Consider the following 24861-nt stretch of genomic DNA (forward strand, 5'->3'; position numbering starts at 1 on the left):
GAAATAGGGACTGCAAGAAAGGCTTCATCTCACAGAGCCACTGCAATCTTCGGGCAGGAGCTGCTTGGATTCCTTGTGCTGAGAAAGATTCTGAGGTCAATCCAGGCTGAACAGGACAGAGTGTTGTGAACGAGCAGTAATATTTTCCGTGGTGGTGTTTGTAATATACATTCTGTATTTTCACTATTTTGGACCGTGAACATGACATTCTCTAAGAAGCCTAGCTAAAAATCAAGATTTGGGTGTATGAGGGAACTTCAAAAAGAGCATGTAAAAGTAGAATTGAAAGGTAACAGGAATCTTCCATAAACTTTTTGAAGTACCCACGATATGTTACCACTAATGTTAAACAAATACTTAGTAAGCACTATTTGTCTGAGGAGTTACAAAATTTTTAATGAAAAATAAAGTTCCAGAAAACTCCTACTTAAAATGAGACTGCAGCTTTTTCTCAATGGGTTTGCTGCCAGAACACAGGTGTCATGTAAACCACCACTAAATCAAAGCCAAAATGGGAAAGGAAAAGACTCATATTAATATCGTTGTCATTGGACATGTAGATTTGGGAAAGTCCACCACTACTGGCCATCTGATCTACAAGTGTGGTGGGATCAACAAAAGAACCCAAAAAGTTTGAGAAGGAGGCTGCTGAGATGGGAAAGGGCTCCTTCAAGTATGCCTGGGTCTTGGATAAACTGAAAGCTGAGCGTGAGTGTGGTATCACCATTGATATCTCCTTGTGGAAATTTGAGACCAGCAAGTCTGAGTGACTATCATGGATGCCCCAGGGCACAGAGACTTATCAAAAACATGATTACAGGCACATCTCAGGCTGACCATGCTGTCCTGCTTGTTGCTGCTGGTGTTGGTGAGTTTGAAGCTGGTATCTCCAAGAATGGGCAGACCTGTGAGCATGCTCTCTGGTTTACAGGCTGCAAGTGAAACAATTAATTGTTGGTGTTAACAAAATGGATTCCACTGAGTCACCCTACAGCCAGAAGAGATATGAGGAAATCATTAAGGAAGTCAGCACCTACATTAACAAAAGTGGCTACAACCCCAACACAGTAGCATTTGTATCAGTTTCTGGTTGGAATGGTGACAACATGCAGGAGCCAAGTGCTAATATGCCTTGGTTCAAAGGATGGAAAGTCACCCATAAAGATGGCAATAGCAGTGGAACCACACGGCTTGAAGCTCTGGATTGCATCTTGCCGCCAACTTGTCTAACTGACAAGCCCTTGCATCTGCCCCTCCAGGATGTCTACAAAATTAGGGGTATTGGTACCATCCCTGTGGGCCAAGTAGAAACTGGCATTCTCAAATGTGGCATGGTGGTCACCTTTGTTCCAGTCAATGTTACAACTGAAGTAAAGCCTGTTGAAATGCACCACGAAGCTTTGAGTGAAGCTCTTCCTGGAGACAATGTGGGCTTCAATGTTAAGAATGTGTCTGTCAAAGATGTTCATCATGGCAATGTTGCTGGTGACTGCAAAAATGACCCCCCAATGGAAGCAGCTGGCTTCACTGCTCAGGTGATTATCCTGAACCATCCAGGCCAAATCACTGCTGGCTATGCCCCTCTACTGGATTGTCACACAGCTCACATTGCTTGCAAGTTTGCTGAGCTGTAGGAAAAAATTGATCAGTGATCTGGTAAGAAGCTGGAAGATGGCCCTAAATTCTTGAAATCTGATGATGCTGCCTTGGTTGATATGGTTCCTGGCAAGCCCATGTGTGTTCAGGGCTTCTCTCACTATCCTTCTCTGGGTCATTTTGCTGTTCATCATATGAGATAGATAGTTGCTATGGGTGTCATCAAAGCAGTGGGCAAGAAGGCTACTGGGGAGGGCAAGGTCACCAAGTCTGCCCAGAAAGCTCAGAAGGCTAAATGAATATTATCCCTAATACCTGCCACCCCAGTCTTAATCAGTGGTGGAGGAACAGTCTCAGAACTGTTTATCTCAATTGGCCATTTAAGTTTAATAGTAGAAGACTGGTTAATGATAACAATGCATCATACAACCTTCAGAAGGAAAGGAGATTTTGTGGACCACTTGGGTTTTTTTTGTGTGGGGGGTGGGGGGTGTGTGCAGCAGTTTTAAGTTATTAGCTTTTAAAATCAGTACATTTTAATGGAAACAACTTGACTAAAAATCTGTCACAGAATTTCAAGACCCATTAAAATAAAGTTTAATGAGGAAAAAAAAAAATGAGAGACTGCATTCACAGTTGTATTATGCATTTTTCATAATTTAGTAACTTTTATTGATTTCACTGTATTTTAAACACCCGCTCAAAACTCATGAGCATTAAGACATTTGTGAACGTAACCAAATAACCACAACCATCTGATGTTCCACTAACCCCATTAACAACCACAAAGTCAAAGTCACTATAGCCTCACATTCCTCACAATGTATTCTTAAGGAGTTTGCAATTTAGGCACATTCTACTTTAGTTAATGAAGGTCCTAAAATTTTAAGTGCTGGGATCCCCAATTATTCTTACTTGCTCATGGGCATCTAATTCCACATCTCAGAGATAAATCATTCTATCACTTAGATTAGTGGCCCTTAGCTTTTTGACCTTCTATGCATGTTTAAGTGTCTTTTCAGTTTGGCTTCTCCTTAATTAGAAGAAGTCTTGTATTTTAAGAATGTCACTGTTTAAAACAATGTGAATTTTACATAACACATTTGCCTTGAAGCATCTGCAATGAACTTATTTTTATAAATCAAAACAAATATGAATTTAAAACCAGCCATTAGGTTTTATAGCCAAAATGATATTGTTCTTGACCCTGTTGATATAAAAATTCAAATTCCTTTGTTCAAGATTGGTCCCTATAATAATACATGATTTTCATAAATCTCTTTATTTCTGGGAAGTTCAAAAGGAGCAAAAGCAAAATTTGCAGAAAAGAACCAAATTAGCAATTAAAGTCTCTAATGTAAGACCTAAATTGTAATGCTCTGTTCCAAAAGATTAAATATTAAGCCTTAGGAACAATTTATTCAGTTCCACAAAACAGAAAGGGCAGCAGAGAAAAAGTGCAAACTTCAACATTAGTTGCCGAGTTTAGTGTTGCTTACAGTTTTCTTCTTTACTCTCAATCCTGTTACAAATAATGCAAACCTGTTTTTATTAATTTACATTAAGTTCATTTAACACTGATGAAACAGACCAGAAATGTATAATGAGGAACATTTAACAAGCTCCCGCATTAGGGCTAATCATGCTCTGTTTACGAGAGCTTATTTCATTCTTGGAAAATATCGTGGTAGAAAGCTCCATCCTTATTTAACAAGTAAAAGGGAGAGAGTCACCAGCCGCTGATAACAAAGAAATGAACAAGCTTAATAATCTCCAATTTGGTTTTCCACTCCACTTAATGATGGAGGCAATGCAAGCTCTATGGCCGGAGTACATGAGGAAGCATCCACAAGTACTGAAAATTTAATTAAAAGTCAGAAAGCCATTGCAATGAAAACTCAGCAGAAAGCCATTTATTTTTAAAATCTAATATATTCTTCATGACTAAAGGCTAAAGCACATGCTGACTTACACATTTAGCTGTAACTGATTTAAGCTACTTGATGATTTTTTTTTTCTTTTTCCTTTTTCCCCCCTCACAGGGTGGTGCTCAATTTGCAATGGAGTAAATTGGCAGAATTTAATTCGGTGGATTTTTTTTTTAACTCTGTATAAGGAATCCTCATTAAAGCCACATGATCAGCTGTATACCTTTTTCATCATTAACTATTCTAACTGCAGGTAAAAGAGATACAATTATGGATTTATATAAATCCTATTGTCAATTGACAGCAAAAGACTGGTGAGTTACTTCATTTTAAATAGGTTATTTTTTCCCCTTAACCTTTCTTTGTTTTAATGAGGATTCAGTTTGTCACTGTCTGAGAAGTCTGCTGGCAGGAAAGTCTCTTGGAAATTATAAGGAATAAAAAGTAGAAATTGGAGAAGATTCTTGGCTAAGTTTCAAATTTGCTGGAAGACTCCACATTCGAAATATATCTCCAGAGCAGTATATTTATTGTCTATCAGGTGCCAGCCTGTAGTACAGAAAGCCAGAATGATGACAGCACTTAAAGAAGGGCTTGAGAACAAAGAGAGTTGAGAGAAATCTCCCTAGACATGGTAGAGTTGCAAGGAACGTTGGATAAAACACTGGGTAAAACTGTGCCTTCCATATGACCTCAATATAGATATATTTTACCTTACCTTGTTCAGAAAAAAGAAGAGGCAGGTGGAGGAGATGGGCTTTGAAGCAGCAGGCAGATCAGCACAGAATAATACACCTGCTCTGAGTCCACAGAATGGACCTTCAGGAAGAAACACTTCCCATGACCCTACGGATGTGACTGGAACCTCTCTACCCTGCAGTCGAAAGCCTAGCATGTGGCTGATGTTGCTGTTAAAACCTACATTCCATCTGGGTAAACTTCATTTTGTGGCACTCAGTCATGACCTTCCCACTCCTTTCTCTGAGATTAGAGTTTTGGGGGCTTCTGAAGTCCACAGCATTCCTGGCCCTTTTTCTCTCTCCTTCTCTTCAGTCTAGATTAAATAGCAAACACGTTCTGCCAGTCAACTCATACTAATCCACTAGCATTGATTAAATTGTGGTGACCTCCTAGGGCTGGTCAGGTCGTTTTAACTCCGACACTTCCTGTGGAGGAGGTTAAAAGAAAGTGAGAATTTTCCTATGGGGGCAGCATAAATCTCCAGTCTTTGCCCCTATCACACAAAAATGTCATTATCATATCTGCTGCTTATTTTCATTGGCCACTGGGAATATGATGCATAATTATGATGAGCTGGCTTTAAAGAACAAGGTCAGGCCAAATACTTCTGGACCTTCTATCTTCTTGTATCTTTAGCTGTTCTGTGCTTCCACATTTAAGCATTAGTCCAGGAAAGGCAGAAAACCAGGTACTGCTATTAGCTCCCACTTTGCTTGGTGTCCCTAAATGTGAAGATTGGACATGACTCATTTGCTTTATTGTACACCCTTGGGGCTAAGGTTTATAAAATTATGATGTGCAGGTATATCACTGATCCAAGAAACTGCAGAAAGAATGCTTGATTCTTTTTCCATTTTAATTGTCAAGTTATCTGAATCCTCCTAATATTTGGAATCAATAGAACTCTCCCATAACTTCTAGAACTTTCTTGGTGCCAGTCCCTCCCTAAAGACACTGAGAACTAAACCACTACTCCTCATATGTTGGATCCAACTTCCCTTATCAGAAAGCAACCCCCAAGGGATCTAACAATTCAGGATTTATATAGCATGGCTCATATTCAAAGGGTCTCCTACACCTATATGGTTGACATAGATAAGCCTAAGCCAGACAAAATATCTCGGTGCTGTGATCCTGCCTCTGGGCCAGTGAAATGTTTTTCAAGCTTTCCACAAAGCCATGTGGAATTTTTGGTAGTTGGTGTCCAGAACGAAGTACAGTAGTCTATTCCCGACTGCTTGTGAAGCACGAACACTTCCACGAGGAGATGACTGAGGAACTGAGAGAGAGCTTCAGTACCTACTAACCCCTCAGTGCCCTTGTCACTGAAGTTAGTGAACGTCATACTGATCTCACTGCGTCCTATGGCCCTGTTGCCATATTGTAATATAAAAGTCCCGATGACACAAGATTTACATGCATAACAGCTGCCAAAACTACCAAAGCAGTCTTTAAGGAGGCTGAGTGTCCATAACATATGAGAATCACGGCTCTCAATCTCCCTATTCCCAAAATGTTCTTCAGAGGCTTAAAAAAGTTCAACAATGGGAAAATAATATAGGATGTTCACCAAACAATACCCATTATGAGAGTTTTAGATTCCTTTTCCTTCCCATTACCAATTTTACTGTAACACTGACATCGGCACTTTCTCCCAAATGCTTTGTTCCATTCTACCTAGTTATAATATTTCCTGTCTCCTGTTTCCTAAGCTTCTGTCTCTCCAGGAGGTAATTATCTACTAGAGCCTCCAAGAGCTACTTGTGATGTTTATTCCAGCTTTTAGTGGCCAAAAGAGAACATAGGTAAAGTATTCTGACCAGCAACACAGTCTGGAAAGAATCCATTCACATGGGTGATTTGCTATGATACCTCAAAAGAGCCGAGGACAGTCTTGTCAGCATATTCCACATCATCCACAAGATGAACCCAATGACCTTCTGCCAGCAGCTTTCTCCATCACTCCAGGTCCTTGCTTTGTCAGTTCTTCCACCTGGTTAAATCTGAAATGACTCTAGCCCTTAAAGTCAGCCACATTCATCCACATGCCACAATGCTTCTAGCACCTAAACTGATACAAAGATCACAAATTTGTGTTTTATACGAGTATAGCTCACCTGGCTGCAGGAGAACAGACATGAAAACAATAACATAGGAATCACTAGTCTAAAACAGAAGGCCCAGCATGGGTAGGGGGCATGGGGGGCAGGCATTCCTCACGTTGCTTGGATATGGATGCTTTTCCTAACATGAGTACTCCTGCCCAACTTCTCTTTCTGCTCATCATTTTTCTTTGTTTCTGTTTTATATCTTGATAAATACTTTGCACTTTCTATTCTAGAAAGAATAAATAGAACCTTGATATGGATATTTCTATCATGCTCCCAACCTTACCAAAAACAATCAAATGTTTCCTTTGATAGTTTGGGGACCGTACATCCCTAATGACCCACTATGGATATGGAATCTGAATTTTTTTAAAAGTTGAAAGACTTCTGCAATAATTCATATCAGGTTGAATGAGTATCTTAACTAGTGTACTAGTGGGAGAAATGGAGAGAATAAATTCAAGAAGTGTTTATGTGATAAGTTGGCAGAACTCAATGATTGATTACAAGTGGTAGATTTCCAGTTTGACATTTAGATGAATGATGGTAGCACCAATTGCAATAAATGATAAAGGATTCAAAGGGGAGAAGAGATGGGAGAGGTTGGAACACATTCAATTTGAGGTGCCCATGGAAAAATTAGATGTGAATATCCAGCAGCAAGTTGAATACAGGAAGCAAAAGAGTTCTAGATCAGAAATGTAGATTTGGAAATGAACAGCAAAAGGCTGCTGATTAAAATCATTGAATGTATGCCATCACCCAGACAGATTATGTAGAAAAATAATAGAAGTGAGCTGAGGTCAGAAGCATGGAGAACCTTTATAAGACGAGATCAAAGAGGAGGCCAGAAAAGAGATTAAGAAGGGTCACCTTTCCCAACTTCAGCCTGAAGCTCATTGTGTGTGTGTGCGCGTGTGCACATGTGCCTATGCATAAGGGTTACATGAGAATAGAGAAAGGTACTGAAGGATTTATACCAGATTGTACATGTAGGTTACAGAATTGAGAGAAAAGAGGAGGGAATGAAATAAAGGGAGAAAGAGAAGAGGGGAAGGCAAAGAAAAAATCAACACACAAGAACAGTTTCTATTAATGATCCCATTTATGTAAATATCTGTGTGTGTGCTCACATACTAAGAAAGTAAGCGAAAAATGAAAAAGTATAATGTTAGATCTGTGCCTATTCTCTATCAGTATTTTCCAGGATAAACTCTCAAGTGAAAAAAAGCAAAATAAAGACTAAAATGTATAGTATGGTCCTATTTTGATATAAATTTTTAAAAATTGTGTATGAAAATGTATTTTTGCATATGTATGTACAAGAAAATGTGGAAGACCGACAGGAGTTGGCAAACACTGAATCCTTCAGGAGCATGGGATTGGAAATGGAAGGAGCTGCAGTGACCACTCCCATTCTCTTATGCATCTTTACAGTGTTTCACCAGTAACAACCAGAAAAATTACCTTGTAAAGTAGAAAATATCAAATGAAAAATTCAAAAATCAGAGTGGTGGCTGCCAGAAATTCAAATTCAGCTGGAGCAGGCAGCACCTCCTCAGAGATCCCCCCACGTCTTTTCTCCCAAATGCCCTGTGACTCACCGCTGAGCCAGAGGCTAGAGTGTGGTAATGCTTCCTCAGCCTGCTATATTCAGAAATCCTACTCACCAGGACCCTGCCTTCTTTTACACCTTAACTGTTCATGAATGCTTTTTTTCTTCCTAAATTTTCAAATGCTGCCAATTTCTTACACATCTTTGGCTTCTTAAATATTCATTCCTCTTTGAATTTTTCAATTTATGCAAAAAAAAAAAAAGCCTTTCTGTATTATCTTGGAAGAATAAATGAGTTAATTATATGACAAAATTAATCTTTGTTAAGTTAATCATATCTGTTTTATCAATGTAACTAAAATGTCTTCAGATTCCATGCAATGTGGTATTTTTCAATCTGTAATTTGGATTCTAAAAATGTATAAGCTAAAAATTGGGGGACCATTTGACTGTACTTTAATTAGAAATTAGAAATTAAAGAATATCCCTTAGAGATTTCCAGGATTAGGTTCCCCAAAGAAAACACCATGTAAATAGCTAGGGAACACTGCCACAGGGGACAACACGTCCATATATCTCATGGCAACATGCTTGGACTGAGGTCAAAAGCAATATTTAACCGATCATTTAGATTGCATGGAGACAAACATATAATGTGCCTGAATGCTTCATGTTTTTCTCCTCTGTGATGAGTTACATAATCTTTTCTACTTGTTACATTGGAAAAAGACAATTAATTCAAGGTAAAATTGGCTTAAATTAAGGATAAAACCAAAGCTTTTATATTTTACACAGAAATCTAAAAAATGACCAAGAACGCACACTCTTAGGATCTCAATAGAGATTTAACTCATTAGGATGTCAGCTCAGCTCAAGAAAATTGTGATGTTCTGGTTTTGTTCCCATTCAGGAGATGGAGAAAATATATAGGTTGGGCTCCAGTTTTCATGGGTTCATTGCTGAAAAAATAAAATAAGTTGGATTGGTTCATGGTTTGATAAAATACATTGACTGGGTTCAAACTAAAGTCCAGGAGGGGCAGAAGTGTCTTATAGTTTGGCGTAACTGGAAAAAAAAAGAACAAAAAACAACCAGGTGATTACTAAAAATCTAGTTTTTAAAATAAATGGCCTTCTATTGGACAACATGGTTACTATTTTTTCCTCTAATCAAAGGGTACTTGGGGTACTTTTATCTTCACTGTTACCAACCTGAATCTTCTTTCTCAAGAAGATGTGGGTGGAGAGCAAAGGATAACTCTGAGGTGCGTAACCCCTCTGCCTGTGAGTCGCCTTGGAGCATTGCTTGTCAGGTGGTCTGCCTGGGGAAAGTGGGACTTTGGACAGACTGGACAAGGGAGAAAGATGGGAGAGAATCAGTCAGGATGGCTCCTATCATATGATGGGAGAGTTCGAGACTCCATGGCAGGCTGAGGGTTGTAGTGTCCCCCGAAGTTAGTTTGATAAATAAAAAGATATGGTCTGCAGACATTCAAGCGTGCAGAAACTTTTGTTGATATGTTTCCTGAAACTCTAAGAAAATTTTCCTTTATTAACATACAGGGCTATTTGTTGACAGGGTCTGAATAGTGTAGGTTACAGAAATCCACATCACACTCATTGCTGAGCCTTTGAGGTTTTCTTCGTCTCTCCTTGCTTTAATTGTACAGAAGTAAATGCAACATAAGCAATGTAAAAATCAAGTCTTGCTAGTTAAATATAAGAACACTGAGTGAAATATCTGAGAAAGGTTACACCTCTTTAAAGATGCAAATTGATAATGGAGCTCAATATCAAAACAACAGAGCGCTGTTAATTTTTAAAAAGGTGCAAATTGCTAATCTTACTTAAGGCTTTTTTAAAAAAATTGCTTATTAAGAGTACTAGCACACAAAAAAATTAAAATAAGCTCTTAAAAATAGGGGGCAGATGGCTAAACATGAGCAACACTATAATCCTCTGCTTCATTTTTAGACTTGCTGGTTTCAACGAGAGCGGCTGAAGTTTGGTGACTTTATATTATTTACCCCAGGGTCAGTCTAGAAGCCCCCACCCTTGATTTTTCAGTTATCTATTGCCACAACAGTACTACATAACAACAAAACTCTAAGTGGTATAGAACAGTAAGCGTATATTTAGCTCACAAGTTTGGGGGATCAGAGAATCTCAGCTGGCCTTCTCTGGTCTTGTCTGGTCTCATGCTTCTGCACTTAGCTGTGATGGTTGAGGAGGTTCTGCTGATCTCAGCTCAGCTTCCCTATCTGTTGGCTAATCTGTTGAGTGAAGTGGTGGGGGTCATTGGGCACGACTCCGTGTTACACCCCCCAGCAAGCTAGCCCAGGCAAGGTTTCATGGCCATGACCGAGGAGCAGCCGTTGGAACAGAAACAAGTAAACATTTTTTTCAACTGTTGACAAGTATCACATAGATTAACATTCGTGTTGTAGTCATTTTTTGAAGGTTGGATGGACTCCCCCACCCCTAATGAATAGGTCAGATGTTGAGACCAGTGACACTTCACACACCAAGAGAATTTGAAAGAAGTCTTATTACTCATTCAAGGGACTTCTGGGAAGAGCAGAGTAGACACATGACAATCTGGAACGGCAAGACAGGAGCAAGGGGGTTGGTCCTTTATAGTGGCTGGGAGGTGGGGATGGAGAAGGGATCATCACACGGATTAGGATGGTCAATCTTCCCAACAATGCCAAGATGTCAGGAGGTGCATGTATGCTTCCTTGTCTAAAGTCCCAGATCAATGTGGTGGGAAAGAGAAGAGTAGAGGTCTAAATCCTATCTACAGCCCAACATCGAAATTGGAGTCAGACTCTTTATTACAATATTCCATTAGCCAAAGGAAGTCATGAGTCCAAACAGAATCAAAGAGAGAGCAGAGAATCAACTTCAATGAGAGAAATTACAAAGAAATATGGCAAAGGTGCATGAATGCAAGAAGGATGTAGAATTGGGACAATTAATGCAATTGATCAACACACCTAATGAAGATGGAGACTCAGGACCAGGGCATCGTTGCCTCCAGAAAATTTTCTGTATACGTATGATAAAACAATAGATTATGCACTCAAGACATTAGAGATGTATAGGGGGAATGATGAATCCAAAGAGTTAATGTATAATATATATGCCCTGCATTTGCCACATGCTTTCCCTGGACGCATCACATTCATTAAAGTCTTCATTCCTTTGTAAATCGTCTCAGTCTGATGCCCTCCAACGACCCGAACCACTTCCAACTGATGATCTCCAAACCATTCTTCACGTCTTAGTACAAATGCCTCATGCACTGTGAATTCTTTCCCACCTATTCCAGACACAGTTAATTGTTGCAGGCCTCTGATGCTCATAACACTTTCCACCTATCTCTATTATAGACCAAATCATAACCGTATCATGATAATTTGTTGACCTATTTGTTTCTGGTTAGAGTACGAGCTCCTTGAAAGCAGGGACTGTCCCATTCTTCTTTGTATCTGTAACCATCTGGCCCCTAGTAGAACGCCCGGTGCCCAGCAGGCACACGACACATGTCTGATGAATAGATGAATTAATTCATTGATCCTGCCTGACAGATCTCCTACCTCCCTCACACCAGCAGAATGGTATTCCCACGGGGGTCACTGGGACAAACTAGACACGGAACCCTCAGTCAGGAGGGGGCTACCTACAAACTTCCGAGAAGCAGAACCTAAAAGATCGAGATAGAGAAAGAAACATAATAAAAGACATATGGACAAGTGAAAAAGACGGTGAGAGTAAAGGTTGAATGGGAAGAACCAGAAAATATGACACAAGTAACAGATCGCAAGGAGTTTGGATAGGCAAATAGAAGGAAGAAAAACAAGGCAAGGTCACAGCTGTGACAGTAAAGGAGAGCTACACTGAGAGGAGGAGAGAGGGAAATGCACTTTTCATAGAGGAAACAGGGGAAGAAAGGAGAAAACTAAGGAAATGAATAAGAACCAATTAGAAAGTGAAAAGTCTTATTCAAGGAGTATGGTGTTAAAAAGTAAATGAAGTGGAAATTTTTAAGGTGCTTAATGAAAAACAGTATGAGAGAAAATTTTCACACAGTGAAACTTAAAACAAATGGAGAAAAGGTATAACAAGTCTTCTGCTTGTGTTTAGATGGCATAAAATACTGAATTATACTTAAAGCATCTTACTAACACTAATTAAGGTACGTAGGTCAATATTATTGGCCTGGTTTTTAAGGAAAAACAACCCTTGGAGCTAGAAAGATCACGTGTCTCAACAGGGTCACACAATAAGTGCATTTCTCAAAACAAAAACAAAAAACAAAAAACAAACCGTGTACGTTGTATTGCACAGAGACAGAGTTATGTAAAGAAGAGGAAGACTTGTAAGAAACCTCTCAGGACAGAAGAAACAGAAGAAAAGGAAACTATAAATGAGCAAATGGCAAGTGAGGCATATAAAAATTGTTTAATAAGGTCCTGAAAAATGCCCAAGGCTTCAAATGTAATTCCCTGTGTCCAGCAAGTTATGTCCTAGGAGGACCAAGAGTCAATCCCTCAAAAAAGAGAGGGAGAGTTCCACTTGGCAGAAAATTACAAGTTCATTCCATTCCCTGAGTTTGAAATAGGGCCAGAGATTCAAAGAGAACCCCAAAGAGAGGTCTGGCAGGGTCAGGAATCCAACCCTAGTGCAATGATAATGACAGCATTGATGGTACAATGGCTTGTCTCTTTCTTGCCTCTGTACTTCCTGTAAGTTATGTCTGTCCTTAGCACACACAGTAGGACTTTCCAGCAATGTCACTTAAACTCCTCATGACATTTTGAGTCACCTGGACCTCCACTGTTCTTCTCTCACGGGCATTATCTCTGAGTTGAAAGCACTGGTCTACAAGCAGTCTTTCCTACTAGACTATGAACTCCTTGAGGTCAGGGCTGTGTTGTCCTCAGCTCTCCATACCCAGCACCATCAAGATGCCCAGCATGTATAAATGATAATAAACTAAGTAAAAGAATAGGTGAATAAATGCACAAGCAAATTATAAATGCTGCTTCATCTTTAAGCTCCCTGAGGGTTTGTGACAGCTCTCTGGGCACCTAGCTACAATTTGAAATATTCACCACTAGATGGCACTATTTTAATGAGCTAGTAAAGCCCTTACTGTCATTCTTACTATCAGATACAAGCATGTTTTTTTTTTTTTCTTTTTCATACTGAAGAGTCAGTTTAAAAAAAAAAAAAAAAAAAGTATTTATTAATTTTAGTTGAAACATTTTAATTTGTACATCTTTATGGGGTACAATCTGATGTACAGATATATGTTGTATAATGATACATGCTTTCATCAAAGTATAAAAAGTATTACCCCAAAAGTGGAATTTTTTAGTCCTGTAATTTCTCTTCAGTTTTCATAATGCACTAATGCTTTACGTGCCAAAAGGAAAATGCTTTCCAATAAATTCTCAAAATTTTCATTTTCCCCAATCCCATGGTGACAGCCCCGTAAATCACCATTAGAAAGTTGAATCCTTTCAGCATCTCCTGGATAAGCCTGGGCAACTTCCCTGGTTAGGATCTGTTATTGTCGCAGGTGCAGGGGTTCTAAAATCACATCCCTGTGGTTGTCCAGTCGGCCCTAGACAATAACTTCAGAACCAACCACCTGTCCCACGCATTTGTGAAGTCTCTCAAAGTTTAAAATCCTAGGCCATTGTCACCACTGCTGATATGAACAAGGCTTAGTGGCAGTAACAGGCAGTCAGGCACTGGGTGGGTCTCAACACACTGCCAGAAGGCTCCTGAGATAGGCAACCCAGAAAACATCTCTGACAAAAATGGGATGGAAAAGCAGCAGAGAAAGAGAAGGGCAATTTCCCCGGGCGTCCCCTCCTTACAGCAGTGATGGGTATTCCTAGGGGCCGTGGCATTAAGTTCCCTTCACTGGGGCTTCAAAGAAAAACCATTTTCCTCATGAAAAGACAAAAATAAGTCAACTAATGACATTACCTTACCTATATGTATTAATAACATTATTACTGTAAAGTTTATGTCTGTTACAATGGATTTATTCATCTTTCAATAAACCTGACATCGTGAAATAATATATTTTCATTTTTGATATCTTCCTTTAAAAGGTCCTAAGGGGCACGCTGATCTCTGGACCCTGAGATTACCCTCCACCAGCAACAGCTTGCAGGTTCCGGCTAGTCACACCTACACAGACCCTTCTTCTGTCCTTCTCTGCATCACTGCTCATATCATTGTCTAATGCCCGGCACTGTCGGACACATACCCTCTCATCCCACTCAGCTGGAGCTCTGGGAGAGTGAAGATCATGCCTTTTGTGTCTTTTTAGTAACTTCTCATTGCCTAGCACAAAGCCCTGTTGAGTAAGTATCAGAAAGAGGATAAGTAGCCTAAGTCTGAGGTTACTCTAGAAGCCAGCAATTAACTCATCTTCATCAGAGGTGACAAGGCAGCTGAACATCTTAACCAGTGTTCAAGTCTATGTCATCCAAACCCACATACTTAGATCCAGACTCATCATATCTTCCTTCTCTCCCTGTCTCCCCGCTCCCCACCTGGCTTCCTCCTCTCTATTGACAGCACTGTGGTTCTGCCAGTCATCCAAGCTCAAAACCTCAGAGTGATTTTTGCCTCTTTCCCCTTCCTCACCCTTCCTTGCTTTTATCCATCACCTCCTTTGCACCTGCACAGCCATTTCCAGGCCCTCATTGCCCTCTTGCTTTATAACTTGTCTCTCTGTTCTAGTATAAGATTTTTGAAGATGGAGATTCTTTATCTACTCACTCTCGTATTTCCCTCAGGGCCTTTCACAGTAGGGGAGCTCAGTTCATTCATTCATTCACTTAAGAATATAAGTTAGATGCTGCTGATAAAGCAATAAATAAGATAGGAAACATATATACACACACAAAGAGAGAGAGACTATAATGAATATCAGGAAAATTTAAGTAAAAATGAAAGATTGTGTTTAAACTAACCTACACCTACAAGCTTTCCAAAAGTATCTTTAATTTAAGAAAAAACTGTTTTCTTATATTATAAAATGTGCAATACTATATGGAGTAGGACATGAATTACTTTCACTCAACTATAAAATTAGTGAAATGAAAAGGCAATTGTCCAGATTTGGACATAGAAGAGATATTACAACAATTTAGTATAAGAATACACTGCACTCCGAATCTCCCCTGTCCTCATGCCCAAACAAGAGACTTGCAAATCTGATTGATAATGCTTAGAAAGGATGGTAAAAGATGGCTGCACAATGCCTTCCAGATTGCATTTGCATTTTAATGGAAGATGTCATTGCCCTTGTCTCTAAGGGTGATGCATACTGTAATCTTCAGGTGCCTGGGCAGTTGGCTCACAAGGGCTATTCCTTGCCCATTTGATGACATCACATACGGACAACCCTGTTACTTCTGCATCCATCAGTGTCTCAGGCCATACTGACCCCCTCTTGGTAGCCCACCACCAGTGACTGCTCTCTGTGGACAGCTCGAAGAGGCCTCATAGGACTGCTGCAGCTGGTGGAGAAGTAACAGACTGTGTATCCTGCAAACACTCCATGTGGTCAGAAAACAGAAAAATCTCCCCGGAAATCCTGTGCTTCTCCAGAAAGTGAGGTTCCCAGGGAAATTTGAGCTACCTGATTCTTGGTTCTCCAGGGGCCTTCTTTCCACTAGCAGAAACACAAGTGCCTGCTACAAGGGCAAAGCTATTCAATTAGCTCTCATTGAAGTTTCCTCTTTTCCCCACAGGTGTAAATTGGGCACCTGGCATGTCATTTTGAACTTGACTCAACATAAAAAGATATTTATTTACAGACTGTCCCTGGTTCCAAAGAAGGAAGCGAAGACACATTTGAGGCTCACAGAGTTTACCCTGCATGTCCCAATCCTCTAATCATGCATAGGGACGATTTTGCTAAGCAAAGTTACAGGGCAATTTATTCTTCCTGGGCTCGCAGAGTGTAACAAACAGTATTTAAGGTATTCTAAAAGTGGCTAAATATGTAGACAGCATATGATTGCCATGCACCAAAGCAAATTTCTCTCAGGAAAAAAAAGAATAAATGTAAACTCAGAATTACAGAAGCCTATGCTTTTCAAAGAAGTTTGATCTAAGAATGCATCAGATCTCTGGTACCACTCTTACCCACATCCAATAGCAGAAACATGTTTCGTCCAATTGCTGCATCAAATAATTTCAGCTACAGATCTGGCTTCTTCCCCACTGACTAGTTTCATCTCTTGCCACTTCCCAACATACGCCTTCTACTCCTGACAAACTCATCTCATTGCATTTGCTCAAATGGGCCATATTCTATTTCATCTCCATTCCTTTTCCCATGTTGTTCCTTCCTCTTGGAACATATTTCCACACATATACCCCTCTGCTCTCAATTTTCTGGTTAACTCCTATTCCTAAGTACAATAACCAAAATTTATTAGTGTCTCATGTACACCTGACATTGTATTTGGCATTAATATATTAAACACAAATAAGATTTGCCTTCAAAATCCAGCTCGGGCAGCATCTTCTTCAGAAACCACTCTCACCCCTTCCTCTTCAGGAGTCAATGAGGGTTCCTTCTTTTGCACTTTCCTCTATTAGAGAGCAAATCATGTTCCATTACAACCAGTTGGTTACTGATTTGTCTCCTACCAGGTTGTGAGCTCTTTGAAGTTAGAAACAATGTCTTCCATTGCTGTCCCTACTACCTCCCTCCCTAAAACCTGGCCCTTAGCAATTGCTCAATACATGTTTATCAGATGAATGGAAAAATGAATGAATGAATACACTGACAAACTTTTCATGCAGCAAGCTGACCTTTGTCTAGGTAGATCATTATACTGGCTTAAAATCCCAGCCACGTTTTGTTTAGCTGTGGTTTGGAAAAATTACTAAACCTGTATCTTCATCCAGTCAACAAATAGAGCAAGGATACAACAATGAACCATGATGACTCAATTCCTGCCCTCATGGAACTTTATTTTAGAGTAGAAGACAAATGAAAGACAACAAACAAGTGAAAACAACTGTAAATTGTAAGAAGTACCATAAAGGAAACAAAATACAGAGATGGAAAATGACAGAGAAAGATCTTTAGTGGTCAGGCCAGAGCTCTCTGAGATGATGACAGTGAAGCAAGACCTACTGAAAATTGAGGCACTGGTCAGGAGAAAACAGAATTCTAGGAAAGGGGAAAAGCCTGTGGAAAGGGCCTAAGGTAGGGAAGAATTGGAATCTTCGAGACCTAAAAGACTTTCCACGGAATTGAGACATGGTGAACAAGAGCAGGAGCAGACAGTGGGTTGGAAAGATGAGCAGAGGACAGTTCATACGTGGCTTTACATCAGGCCACAGTAAGGAATTTAGATTTTTTTCCAAGTGCAATAGGAAGGCATTGAAGGATTTTAATGGGGAAGTTACCTCATCAGACTTACATTTAAGAAGATCACTTTTTCTATTAAATGGAGAACAGAATGAATAATATTGGGAATAAGGTGCATCCCTAAATCATTCCCACTTTTTGCTGGAAGTAATTTCATTATTTAACTCTTTAGCACAAGTGTCAGCGAACTTTTTCTACAGAAGGTCATATAAATATTTCAAGTTTTGTGGTCTATATTGTTTCTATCACAATTACTAAATTCTGCCATTGCAGCCCAAAATGATAGAATGAAAGCAGACAATACATAAATGAATATGTCTATATCCCAATGAACTTTATAAAAATAGGTGGTGAGCTGGGTTTGACCCACAAGCCATAGTGTGCTGACTCCTGCTGCAGAGTTTTGTTAAATAGTTTTTATTATGTTTAAGTAGTTTCCACCTGTTCTTATTTTGATCAAAGTGTTTATTAAGAACGGCTGCTAAATTTTTTCAGATGCCTCTTCAGCATCTATTTAATCACGTAATGTTGCCCTTTTAATTTGTAGTTAGATAAATCTCATTCTGTTGAATTGTGCTCCTGAAAGGACACCATTTGATTTTGGTGTCCTTTTGATACACCCCTGGATTAAACTTGCTGAATTTGTTGTGGAGTTTCTACCCGTACATCCTTTATAAGGTTGGTCTGTAATCTTATTTTTAGGGTTTGTCTTTATCAGGTGAATTTTGCACTGTGGTATTGAATGAGTGGCTTCTTGTAAAACATCTTAAATTAAAATCAGCTCCTCCAGAAAGAAAAAATGACAACTAAGAAAGTTTATTACTCTTTTTTGAAAGATGGAAAGAAGGTGGATTAGTGGTAACTAGTTCAGCAGAGCAGAAAAAACTAAAATTGAAGCATTTGCCATAGAGGACACCAAAAAGAGGTAAATTGACTCAATCCTGACCCGGCTTACAAATCGAAGCACCATGTGTGTCCCAATTCAGTGGTGATAGGTCAGAAGGAAAGGAAGAAGATCAGTTAAAAATTTTTTAAGAAACAATTAGGTGGCAGATTGTGGTAATGGTCATGATATAGTTGTCTCTGAAGGTCAGAAGACAGTGAAACCACATGTTAAAAGTACTCAAGGAAAACAAATCAAACTAAAATTCTATATCAAGAAAAAAATGCCATTTGTTAAAGAAGCCTTAAAAAGGAAGGAAATTCTAACACATGCTACAATAGGATGAACCTTGGGGACATTATGCTAAGCAATATAAGCCAGTCACAAAAAGATAAATACTGGATGATTCACTTATATGAGGTACCTAGAAAAGTCAAAGTCATAGAAAAGTTTGTATAATGGTAGTTTCCGGGGGCTGTGCGGAGGGAGGAATGAGGAGTTATTATTCAATTGGTACAGAGTTTCAGTTTGGGAAGATGAAAACATTCTTGGATGGTCACATGACAATGTGAATTGCACTGAACTGTACACACAAAAAATGGTTAAAATGGTAAATTTCACATTATGTATATTTTACCACAATAGAAAAAATAGTTTCCAATTTAAAAAATAAAGGTAAGACTTGAGGCTTCTGATACTCACTAAGTACAACCTAAACACCGAAAATAATGCAAGAGGCAACCAAAGCAAAACTCCAAAAGGTGGAAAGAGAGAGGTGAACCGGTTGGGAAATCCAGGACTGGGAGAACAATACAGCAGCAGGGCATGTCATGCTCCAACGCCCACCACCCCCCAAGTAAAGACCCAGGTCTGGTGCTTCCTGATCCCAAGCTAAGCAACAGAAGGTGGCCCAGATAGGTTCATTTCTCCCACAGATAAATGTGAGCCCCATAGACAACATCAAGGTAAAGCTAGAAGGGCTGGCAGGGGAAGGGTAATGAATCAGAAGCCCAACAGATACTAAGCAGCCAGAAGTAGCACTGTCTTTCTCAGCAGGATCAAGGCTATGCTTCTCCACCTAGAGACACCAGGTGTCCCAGCAGCAGCAGCAGCAGGGAGGATCCCACCATAACAGTACTCCCTGTTCCCAACAGGCTAGGGATCCTGCCACAAAGAGCACCCAGCCTGGGAAATGCTTTTTCCCTGCCTCAGAATCCTCTACCCGACAGAGAAACTCCAAGTGACCAGGCAGCACTGTCACAACAAGCACGCAGCCCAGAAAGACTCTATCCTCACAGTTGGAGACTCTTTCCTCACCTAGAGACAGACACCAGGTGATCAGCTTGCAAAAACTCTTCTGCCCACTCAGGCAGCACCAGCAGGGACCCATGGGAGCCCCCACAGAAGAAAATAAACCAACAGTCCAAAATAGTACCATAATACTCTGAAAATCAAATTGTCATTGGAATCACAACCCAGAAAAGTGTCCAAGACCTTCATGCTGAACTTAAAAAGGGTGACTGCTTGCTAAAATAAATGACAGGATTAAAAATCACCTAATATAATAGCTAAAATGTTCACAATACATTAAAAACCCATCACACCAAGGAAAATAATAACTTGAAAAGGAAAAATAGTCAAGTGACACCAACAGCACCATGAATCAGATATTGACACTAAATGACAAGGATTTTAAAGTAGCCATCATAAAAATGCTTCTGCAACAATTACAACTTCCCTTAGAATAAATAAAAAATATAAAATCTCAGCAAAGAAATAGAAGTTAAAAATAAAAACCAAATGGAAATTACAGAGCTGAAAAATAGAATAGAAAATTTAAAATCTCTGGGTAAGCTGAATAGTGAGTGGAAATCCACAGAAGATAGACTCAGTAAACTTCAGGATAAATCCATAGAATTTACACAATTGGAACAACAGAGAAAAAATATACTGGAAAGAAAGAAGAAAGAGAGAACAGAGCCTCAGAGACCTATGTGACAGTAACAAAAGATCCAACAACCATACCATCAGAGTCCAAGAAAGAGAGGAGAAAGGGAATGGGCGTGGAAAAGTATTTGAAGATATAATGTCTAAACACTCCCCAAATTTGGCAAAAGGCTTAAAACTACAGATTTAAGAAGTTGAAAAAAAATCTCAAATATGATAAACACAAAAAATCCATACCAAGACACATCATAATTAAACTTCTGAAACCTAAAGAAAAAGAAAAAACCTTGAAAGCACGTAGACAAAAATAATACACGACCTATAAGGAAATATCAATTCAAACAAGAATAGATTTCTCATTGGAAAGCATGGAGGCCAGAAGAAAGTGGGACAACATTTTTCAAGAGCTGAAAGAAAAGAACTATCAACCTTGAATTCTGTATCTGACAAAACTATCCTTCAGGAATGAAAGGGAAATCCAGACATTCTCGCCCAGAGGGAAAGGCTCTCCACTTGGCTAGTACCCCTGTCCCCTGGACCAGCTGCACTCTACCCGGTCTCAACCTGATGGGTTTTAATTTCCTCCCAGCCCACAAAATTATTCAAACAAGCCCATCACATGCTCTCATGGGAACCAGGGGTCACCTCATCCTCTTGTTACTACAAAGCCTGCCTCCCACAGCTCCTGCTTGTTCAGTCTGATCCCAAGAGCAACCCCCACATAACCGTCTGTGGCATGCTGTGTCCTCCTTCCCAGGGATATCATTGTATCTGACTTCTAAACTGCTGTCAATCTCATCTCTCCAGTGTCGAGTATCATGTGTTCGGCTACCAGATACTATTTAGGGTGCGGAATCCTTCCCTCATTGATGGGGTAAATAGGAGATGATCGGAATACAGGTATAGATTGCAACTGTAATCAAATTAGGCTAACATTCAATTTATTTCCAAATTTGGGGTTTTTTTTCAGTGTGTACAAAATCTTGAACTACTATGATATAAGCCAGGCACAGAAAGAGACATACCACCTTACACTGTGATATAAGCCAGGAATCAAGTTCTGGCTCTGCCATTATCTGTGTTAGTGTATCATCTCATACATAAGACAGAGATACTAATGTGGTAAAGGAGGCATTTCAAATTACAGGGGTAAGGATGGATAATGCAGTAGCCAGAATTAGGGCATCCAGCTAGCTGATGACAAAGGGAGGGAGTAAGGGAAGAAGAAAGAGTGAAGGGAGGGAAAGAAGACAGATCACTACATTGTTTCTTATGCCAAAAAAATTAAAAATTTTAGGTGAGTCAAAAAGTTGTAAAAATAAAATCTATAAAAGCACTAGAAAAAACACAGGCAAATTTATATATAATCTTGGAATTGGAAAGACCTTTGTAAACAGGACCTAAAGCCTAGGAGCAATTAAGAAAAGAATGTTAAATTGTCTACACAGAAACACAATATTTCTGTACATAAAAAAATGCATAAAGTCAAGAGATAAAATACCTGTGAAAATATGTGTAACATGGATGCAAAAAGTTAATTTTATAATTTAAAAAGACCTTATATAAATCAATTTTTAAGAGATAATGTGATTGGGCTGGCCCCGTGGCTCACTTGGGAGAGTGTGGCGCTGGTAGCACTGAGGCCGTGGGTTCAGATCCTATATAGGGATGGCTGGTGCGCTCACTGGCTGCACCATGCCAAGGGTTGTGAACCCTTACAGGGTCAAAAAAAAAAAAAAAAAAAAGAGAGATAATGTGATAGAAAAATGTCAAAGCCTGTGAACATGCAGTTTGTAGGAAAACTAACACAAAGGTCCTATAGACATGAAAACATGCACAACTTCTTAAATTTAAAGAAATATAAATCAAAATAATGAGATACAATTTTTCAACTATCTTGCAAATATCAAAAAGTCATAAAAACCATTGTAGGCAAAATGTGTGGGAAAAGGTATTTAAAGTTCCTATTGGAACTTCCATTATTGGTGGAAAAGTATAAATTTACATAATATTTTTGTATAGGAATTTGGCTATGTTTATAAAATTTCTAAACACCCATATACTTTAACCCAGTCATTCTATTGTTAGAAATTTTTCTGCCATGTATATTCAAAAATATCTGCCATGATACAAATATATCCTTATAACTGTAATTATAAAAACAGGAAATAATCTAAATGTCTACCAACAGGAGCCACTTAGTAGTATATTCTGGTACATTCATACAATAAAATGTCATGCAATCAAAAAACTAATGGGCTTGTAGGTGCTTAGATGCAAAGAGCCCCATATATATTTACATTTTAAAAGCTATGGAGATACAGCCACTGCAGCCTCTGAGGTGAACAGAGACCTGTGTGGCACTGGGGCACAGTCTTAGGCCCCGGAGGGAAGTGCCCATAGGGAAGACCCAGCGGGCATAGATGTGAGCCGAGACCCACATGGTACTGGGAACTCAGTCTATGGCCATGGATTCTGGAAAAGGAGCCAATGTGGTGAAATATAGCCACTGCCACATCCACTGTCACCACAAGGATAGTTCACCACAACAGTAGCAGCCAGGGACACTCCACAGGCAACCTGCTGCTCACTCAATTATGTTGATATGAGTTACCAGCAGAGCCTGCAAATAGAGGAAGAAATGTTTATCCTCATAGCCAACCCCAGAGTAATAGAAGAAGCAAGTCCTTTACCAGATGACCAAACATTAATTGAAAAATACTAGAACTACAAACAGACAAGAAGATATGACACCACTGAAGGAATAAAATAATGATCAAATTTCAGACTCCACAAAACAGGGAATCCTTGAATGTCTGAAAAGGAATTCCAAGCAATGATCTTAAGAAAACTTGAAGAGATAAAGAAAGACTCAATTAGAGAACACAATGAAACAAGAAAAAATATCCAGAATATGAAGGAGGAAATCTACAAAGAGATTAATACCTTAAAAAAGAGGGTAGCAGAACTCCTAGAAATGAAAGATTTACTCAATGAAATAAAAAAAAACACAACAAGGAGCTTGAGCAGTAGGCTACAGCAAGCAGAAGAAAGAATTTCAGATCTCAAAGATAGTCTTTTTGAAATAACCCAGGCAGAAAAAAAAAAGAAAAAAAAATTTTAAATATTGAAGAAAATCTAAGAGAGATAGCAGACAACATCAAGCACTCTAACATCTGAATTGTGGATATTCCAGAAGAGGAGAAGAAAGGAAAAGGTATTGGAAAACTATTCGAGAAAATAATAACAGAAAACTTCCCAGGTGTAGGGAGAGATGCAGACCTTCAGATCCAGAAAGCTCAAAGATCCCCAAACAGATTCAATCCAAAAATATCCTCTCCAAGACACATTATAGTCAAATTTGGAAAGCTCAAATACATAGAGAGAATTCTAAAAGCAGCAAGAGAAAAGCGTTGTCACCTAAAAGGGAACCCCCGTAAGACTAACAGCAGACTTCTCAACCAAAACCCTATATGCCAGAAGGAAGTAGAATGATATATTCAAAATGCTAAAAGAAAAAACTTGCCAGCCAAGAATTCTTTACCCAGCAAGGCTCTCCTTCGGAAATGGAGGAGAAATAGTGTATTTCTCAGACAAACAAAAATTTTGGGAGTTCACCACCACACAATCACCCCTGCAAGAAATTCTCAAGGGAGTCCTGCACCTGGAATCTGAATAATGATGATCACTATCACAAATACACAAGAAAGAGCAAAACCTACTGTTAAAACAAAAAGGCCAGTGAGAAAGAGAAAGAAGCTGAATCATATCATATCAAATTTCCAGCTAACATTGAAGAAGGGAAATAAAAGGGGAAGTAATGATCAAAACATATTTAAGTCATCTAAACAAAAAGCAATTAAATGACAGGAATTAAAAAATACCTGTCATTAACTACCCTAAATGTGAATGGATTAAACTCCCCATTCAGAAGACACAGACTGATTGATTGGATTAAAAAGCTAGACCCAAGCATATGCTGTCTTCAAGAGACCCATCTCACCTGTAGAGACACACACAGACTAAAAGTGAAGGGATGGAAAAAGATACACCATGAAAATGGAAACCAAAAATAAGCAGGAGTAGCTATCCTTATATTGGATAAAATAGACTTTAAACCAAAAAACATAAAAAGAGACATAGAAGGTCACTATATAATGATAAAAGGATCTATCCAGCTAGAAGACATAATCATAAATATGTATGTACCCAATACTGGAGCACCCAGATATATAAAGCAAACACTCTTAGACCTAAAGAAAGAAATAGGCCCTAATACGTTAATAGTGGGTGAACTGAACACCCCTCTCTCAGTACTGGATAGATCTTCTGGGCAACAAATCAACTAATAGACACAAGATTTAAACTACGCTGTAGACCAACTGGACCTGGAAGATATCTACAGAACATTTCACCCAACAACTAAAGAATATACTTTCTTCTCATCAGCACATGGAACAGTCTCTAGCATAGAACACATATTGGGTCACAAATCTAGTCTCAGCAAATTTTAAAAAATCAAAATCATTCCAAGTATCTTTTCAGACCACAATGGACTAAAAGTGGAAATTAATAACAAGCAAAACTCTGGAAACTATATAAATACATGGAAATTAAACAACAGGCTCCTAAGTGACCTATGGGTCCAAGGAGAAATTAAACAGAAAATCAAAAGGTTTCTTG

The 24861-nt window shown here is 39.1% G+C and overlaps 1 pseudogene; it reads left to right on the forward strand.

The window, feature by feature from the left end:
* The first annotated feature begins 511 nt into the window (after positions 1–511).
* On the forward strand, positions 512–1944 carry LOC134385091 (elongation factor 1-alpha 1-like; annotated as a pseudogene).
* Positions 1945–24861: the final 22917 nt, after the last annotated feature.

This window comes from Cynocephalus volans, chromosome 8 (assembly GCF_027409185.1).
Source record: "Cynocephalus volans isolate mCynVol1 chromosome 8, mCynVol1.pri, whole genome shotgun sequence".
NCBI classification, from domain to species: Eukaryota; Metazoa; Chordata; class Mammalia; order Dermoptera; family Cynocephalidae; genus Cynocephalus; species Cynocephalus volans.